The sequence below is a fragment of the Lepus europaeus genome, chromosome 1, assembly GCF_033115175.1.
Source record: "Lepus europaeus isolate LE1 chromosome 1, mLepTim1.pri, whole genome shotgun sequence".
Classification (NCBI taxonomy): Eukaryota; Metazoa; Chordata; class Mammalia; order Lagomorpha; family Leporidae; genus Lepus; species Lepus europaeus.
The window spans coordinates 112,265,691-112,272,952 of NC_084827.1; positions in this window are offsets into that span (position 1 = coordinate 112,265,691).

Sequence of the window (7,262 nt, forward strand, 5' to 3'; positions counted from 1 at the left end):
GCAATCAGCCATGATAATTAACGATGTAGTAAACTGAAGTCAACATTTTTAATAAAAATGTATGACGTCATTTCCTTTTTAAAAACTGATTTTGCTGATGTTTTGTGGAATTTGTTTGTATTTTCCCCCTTCTGGTAAAAATGTTATGACTTGGAAAGAATTTTGGGAGCAGAATTTCAAAATTTTCCCACCATGACCTGATAAATGCAAAGAGCAGAAGAGACAAAGTGACCAAAAGAAGGGTGATAGTAAGGTGACAGGAACCTAGGGTGATTCTGACACTAAATTATGGGCTGCTGAGGGCAGGCATGATTACCTCTGTGTTCCCAGTACCTAACACAGCACCTCTGAGGACCTCAACAAACAACAGATGACACATCAGAATGCATGATGATTTCCTAAAGATAATAAAAGATCTTGATGAAGTGCACATTTTTATAATAGATCTTGCTGTTTGGGGTCATTCTTTCCTTCAATCTAATCAGCAATTCAACTATCATCTTCAGCGCTGTACTGAATGAGAGGCCAGAAAGACTCTAAGAACTCAGTCACAAACTTGTAGCAGCCTATTTATAGGTTCATGTGATTCTCTGATAATTCAATTACGTATGGAGCCCTCATGTTGTACAAAACCTTGTGTTTATATCCAGTAGTATTCTAAGGTGGAGAAGAGTATGCTTCAACCCCCTCCCCCCCAAAAAAAAGGAGAGGGGAAGCTACAAGATCACATCTGATTCCGCAAGTCCAAATTTGTAATTTTTATTTTAAGTCATTTGCTAGTATAGCATAATCACAATTTTAATTTCCCTATACAGAGACAAATATAAAGCTGATTTTGTTGACTTGTGAATCCATAAAGCAGGACCTATGATATTTGCAAGGGCTCTTATGGTAGGATTATACTTACTTTCCTATGGCTTCCTGAGTGTGTTAATCTTAACAGATTACAAAACAGAATCCCAGAACATGCCTTACCAGCAGGTTATCTGTCACACTAGGAGTCTTTTGGCCCTTGTTTGCTATGTCTGGGCTCAAATAGCATTTATAGGCCTCCAAATCACTTGCAGTCTCTATAAATGTCTTCACTTTGTGTTATAATGGGACAGTGATGACTTGAAGCAGCCCAATAGCTTGTTGACACAGAATCAACATTATTATTTTGTCACCAACTGACACCCATGTGTAATGAAGTGCTATTCAGGTGTCTGCCCACATATCACAAATTTATAATGTCCCAATATGCTTAAATGAAATTGCAAGTTTACCTGCAATGATTTATCAGAAGCAGGGGAAAAGAAAGCGTGTACTTCCTAAGACTTTAAATAATCTGTATCTTAAATATCATGAGCAATTATGTAAAAATTTCCTGCCACAATTATAAATTTCTAGCCATGCATTAAAATGGAACCATAGAATGTTGGTGCTGGGAAAAAGAAAAGTTTCATAAGAAATGATACCAGAAACTACATGCAATAAAATCTCTAATAGCTGGTACACAAATAATTAAAACCATTTGCTTACTGAAATTTTATATTATACTTTGTTAAAAGACAATCAAAGAAAATATACTGAAATAGGGGATTTGGCCAAAAATAGAGTTTTCAGTGACCATCTTAATTCTGAAAATAGGTTAACTATAGCTGCAGTCTTGAATTATCCAATTAATGAATGATACTCAGAGGATGTGCCCTTAGGCATTGTAATAACTAAATAAAATTGAAATTGAGTTCTGTAAGAACTTCAGATTTTTTGATTTATTATGTTTTCTTTTTAAAATTACTAATTAACACAAAACATGTGTACACCTTTGTGGGACACAGTGCAATATTACTTTTTAAAAAAACAAGGATTTATTTATATATGTAAATGGCAGAGCAACAGAGAAAGAGATGGACACAGAGGAGAGGGACAAGAGTGGTTTTCCATCCACAAATTCACTTCCTACAATGGCTGTCACAGCCAGGGCTAGACCAGGCTGAAGCCAGGATCAGGAACCCCATCCAGGTCTCCCGAGTACTTGGGCCATCATCTGCTGCTCCCCAGGTGCAAAAGAGCTGACTTGGAAGCGGAATAGCACTCAGACGGTACTCCAATATGGGATGCTGGCATCACAAGTGGCAGCTTAACCCACTGCACCACAATGGCAGCCCCTACAGGGCACTATCTCAAGACATACATACTGAACACACCAGTTTATCAGCATCCCCACCTCCTCACCCTTCCTCAAGGCTTGGAATCTATCAGCTCTACTCCTCCATTTCTTTATATAGTACATAATACATTATTGTGACTTACACATTTTTTTAATACAAGATGAAATTTAAAAATATGTTATCAGCCTAAGAACCAAGAAACATATTTCAGTACTGGTATTAAGCACCAGTTCTGTCCCCAGATCATTCCAAACTCTAAATTCATGAGGGTGTGAACTGTTTGTCTTATTCACCATCAAACTTTGACTCAACATGTGTTGCTTAACTGAACTAGCTTGATGAATGTGGACTTAGACTGATATGCAGCTTTCTTACAAACAAAACTTTTGACTTGCAACATCAGGTCACAGCGAAGATTAAAGAGGTCTCTATTTACTGCCAGCACAGTACCTGAAGCACAGACATCCCTCTGGGTACTCCCATACCTCACCTAACTAAGAGTTGTTCCACTATCCTGAGTCAATTTGTTTGTCAGGAGGCTGAGCACTGAGGACAAGGACGTTAGTGGTTGCCTGACATCCTGCCCATAAGTATTTACTGGCCTTGTCTTGAGTCAAGGGCAGACTGAAAAAAAAATCAAGATTTATGCTAGAAAACATGTCGGGCTTGAGCCAAAACCAAGCCTATCATCGATTTCCTTATTTTCTTGTTAAGCATTTTTCTAATGTTGAGCATTTTTATTACTTTGTCCATTTTAAATCACTCTCTCTCAGGTGATCCTCTGTATTTTAAGTTTATGATTTCAAAATTGAAAAAGAAAGATAAATAGAAAGGTTTGCTCAGAATGAGCTTTAAATCATTATACTGCACATTAAACTTGGCCGAGGCGATCTTTCTAAGTCATAAAAGGATTCCTGTTGACCTCAGCTCACACTTCAACACACGGCATAGAACTGAGTGCACAAAGCAATTCAGGATTTGAATCAATTGAAGCCAAGCTAAAAAGCTTTGCATTTAGAAAGTTCAGGGATTCTCCAGGTCCTAGATTAGAAAAAAATGAAACTTCAAATTCTTTCTGAAAGTGTTAAAAATATTCATCATCCTTGTTCTCTAAATTTCCTTTTATATCTTGGGAAAATATAACAAATACAAATATGTTTGACTAAAATATGTGGTAACATTTTTACAGTACATTCAAGGGAAAATTGTATTTATTATCAATAAAAATAGATTTCCATAAACATAGACATCCAACACCTCCAAAAGGAAGAATGAAATATTCCATTGTCACCACCTCACCCCTAGAAATGAAACAGAGACCTCACCACCCTTCTAAATATACTCCACTGCCCAGAGCAAACACTCCAAACCCAGTTCTATCCAATCCAACACCCATGTACCAAAGCTGAGGTAGACCATTTGTCTGTATGGTCTTCGGGAGGCAGAGTAACAATTGTCAGAGAACAAGTCCTCTTGCCCACAATCTGCTCTCCCCAAGCAGGCCAATACAGCTAAGCCATCCCCTCCCAGACACCAAATTCTCAGCTCTTCCCTGACAAGGGTGTGTTCACTCTGTTTACTACGAGCACTCAACACTTCACTAAGTTTGGTGGGTATAGTTCCAAAGAGGGAAAAGCAACTTACACTTAAAAGGCTCTTCTGATAGTCCAGGAATGAGGCGATTAGAGCCTTATCTAGTTAGACGGTCCCACCTCTGCTTCATTCCACCACCGATGTCTAGAAATCCTTTCTTTCTCTCTCTCTTGGATCCTCGTAACACAGCCGGAGTTCTCAAGGCTCTTGACCCTGACCCCCAAAATCTGCTCTCAAGCGAACTTATTCACGGGAAGGTTTAAGTGATTTTTTAAAACTTTCCATGGATGTCTGCAATTTCAGCAGAAAATAGGGAGACTTCAAAGGAATGAATTTTCTCTAACTATGGCATTTTAGGCATTCTCTAATGCCCAAATACCTTCCGCACTAGCTTTGATGGAGCAGATTTTGGGGGAGCAAAGTATCTTATCAGAGCTCCTAATGTCATATCACATAGATTATGGTATGTGTGTAAGACCATCTTTGCAGATGCCAGAACCCTCACCAGCAGTGAGAGAGCCCAGGCCAGTTAAAACCCAAGTCAAAGGGCTTCCCGGGACAACCTGGGGACATCTCTGGGTCAGTGTAATGTGTTTTAGACTAATCTGGGCTGAAGAAAAGGGCCCTCAGAAATATGCAAAAGCAATAAATGACTCCAAAGGCCTCAAGAAAAGCAACTAACCATCTGATGATTCACTGCAATTTTGTAAGATGGGTTCTTTTGTAAAACAGAAATCCTTCACTCTGCTGTTTCTAACTCAAGGACTTCCTTCCACTGGAAACACTAGGCTCACCACTTCCACCCAGCCTGGAATATGTTCACGGATATGTACATGTGCATGCTACAAGACTTGCTGATCAAGGAATGGACTTGATATGAACTCCTAAGGCTGGGGAAATGGTGAGCATTTGCTTTGCTAGTTACAATATGGATTGGAATGCCCACACCCCATATTGGAGTGCCTGGGTTCAAGTCCCAACTCCACTCCTGATTCCAGCTTCCCATCAATCCTGAGATGCAGCATGTGATGATGGCTCAAGCAGTTGGGTCCCAGCCACCCATATGGGAAGCCTGGACTGTGTTCCTGGCTCTGGCTTTAGCCTGACCTTGACACGGAACTTGTAAGCATCTGAGCAGTGAACTGGCAGGTGAGAGTGTTCTCTGCCCCGTCTCTGTTTCTTTCTCTAACTCTCAACATTAAAAAAAAAAGAAAACATTATTAAAGAGAATCAACTAGCCGCTTAAACACAGACACTGTAATATAAAGATAATAATGATCATATTTATTGAGTCACTGAGTTACACAACCTGGGACAACTAAACCCTGATTTTAATGACATTTTGAAAAGAGCCAAGCACAGAGGAAACAGAGACATCTCACAAAAGCAGGAGTCCTGAGCTGTCCAAAGCATAAACTGCTTCATGGTGTCACTGCCACAGCAACCCCTGACTCAAGGTGATCCTTATTAGAAGACACCAGAGAACAAGCAGCATTTCTGACCTCAAAATCACAGACTCACGGAAGTATCTACGTGTGCCTCACTATGTAGAGTCAAAGGCTACAAGAGGCCTTGACATCGAATTCCAGCATTCTTCTGGAGCATTCTAGGTGCCTACAATTTTCTTCCTCTTGGAGGCATTCACAGTAAGTTTTATCCTTCTTTCCTAGGATAGATCCCTGACTCTCTGAAGAGTGACTCGGCCCTTCTTTCTCTTATTCTCTGTTCTCCAAAGAGAAACGTCCCTGGTTTTCCCATCATTCCTCCTATAACACAGTTTCTTGTACCGGCAGAGATACAGAGGAGAGAGAAAGAGGGAGAAAGAGAGAAAGAGAGAGCAAGAGAGAGAGAAAATCTTCTATTCTCTGGTTCACTCCCCAAATGGCTGCAACAGCCAGGACTGGGTCAGGCCGAAGCCAGGAGCCAGGAGCTTCTTCCAGGTCTCCCACAGGAGTGCAGGGACCCAAGGACTTGGGCCACCTTCTGCTCTCCCAGGCCATAGCAGAGAGCTGGAATGGAAGTGGAACAGCCAGGAGTCGAACCGACACCCACATGGGATGCCAGCACTAAAGGCAGAAGCTTAACCTTCTATGCCACAGTGCCAGCCCCTCTTATACTTCCAACAGCCTTTTTTTATATCCTCTAAACTCAGTTCAAATTTTCAAGTCACTCCCAAAATGTGGTACTCAAAGCTGAACAGATGCCCAGTGTCACCTGACCACCTCTAGCATACTGCAATATTCATTTCCTCTCTCCTTCTCAGTAGCAGAACCCCAATGCTTTGTTTTTTTTTTTTTTTTTTTTTTTTTTTTTTTTTACAGGCAGAGTGGATAGTGAGAGAGAGAGACAGAGAGAAAGGTCTTCCTTTTTGCCGTTGGTTCACCCTCCAATGGCCGCTGCGGCCAGCACATCTCGCTGATCCGAAACCAGGAGCCAGGTGCTTCTCCTGGTCTCCCATGTGGGTGCAGGGCCCAAGCACTTGAGCCATCCTCCACTGCCTTCCCAGGCCATAGCAGAGAGCTGGCCTGGAAGAGGGGCAACCAGGATAGAATACGGTGCCCCAACCGGGACTAGAACTCGGTGTGCTGGCGCCGCAAGGCAGAGGATTAGCCTGTTAAGCCACGGCGCCGGCCAGAATCCCAATGTTATACAAAAAAACAACATGCTCAGCTAAAGAGCTCCATTTCCCAAACTCTGGATAAATATGGTCTTGGAGCTAAGCCTCCATCAGTGATATTGAAGGTAAGCAGTAGTGTTGAATGGAAAATGTCCTCTGACAACAGAAGGCACACCTTTCTTCTTCCCCCTTCCTACCACCTAGCATGGAGAAGCAGTGGCTATGGCTGTGGCAGCCATTTTGAGCAAAGAGGTGACCTTAGGGATGGAACCTTCCAGCAGATCGTAGAGCAGGAACATAGGAGCCTCAGCTCCTGGTGATACCAAGAAATTGCCCAGCAAGACTTCTACTCTTGGTTATGGAAGTGAAAAATAAATGTTGAATTTTCTCAAGTTAAATGAAATTGTGCAACAGCAGTCCAGGGTAGAATATGCCTATCACCTCTCCTACGTAATGGGATTGCTTAATTACAACTCTTGTTGCTCTTCTAATTTTCCATTAAACAAAGATTCACTGAGTTCCTGCTTCCACATGGCACGGTGTCAGGCAGAGACCAGAGGAGACAGGCATGCCTGCCAGCATCAGTGGTCCTAATCCAGAACAAGAGGCAAAATGCACAAATAATTGTGATTCATGGTGTGATGTGAGTGGTGTGCTGTGCAACAGGTTCAGATAACATCTAACAGAGTTCAAGAATGTCCTTTAGAGAAAGGGACATTTAAGCTGCAAATATGTGGGCCCAAGGGAGGGGATGCTTCTCACATGGAATGAACCGGAACTAGCAGAGGTGGGAAAGTGCAAGGCATGTCCAAGAAAGAACCACATCCTTTGTCTGATGCCCCTGAGAATGCCTTCAAATGACGGAAGATGGTGCTTGAGAAAGTGTCCCTTTTATGTGA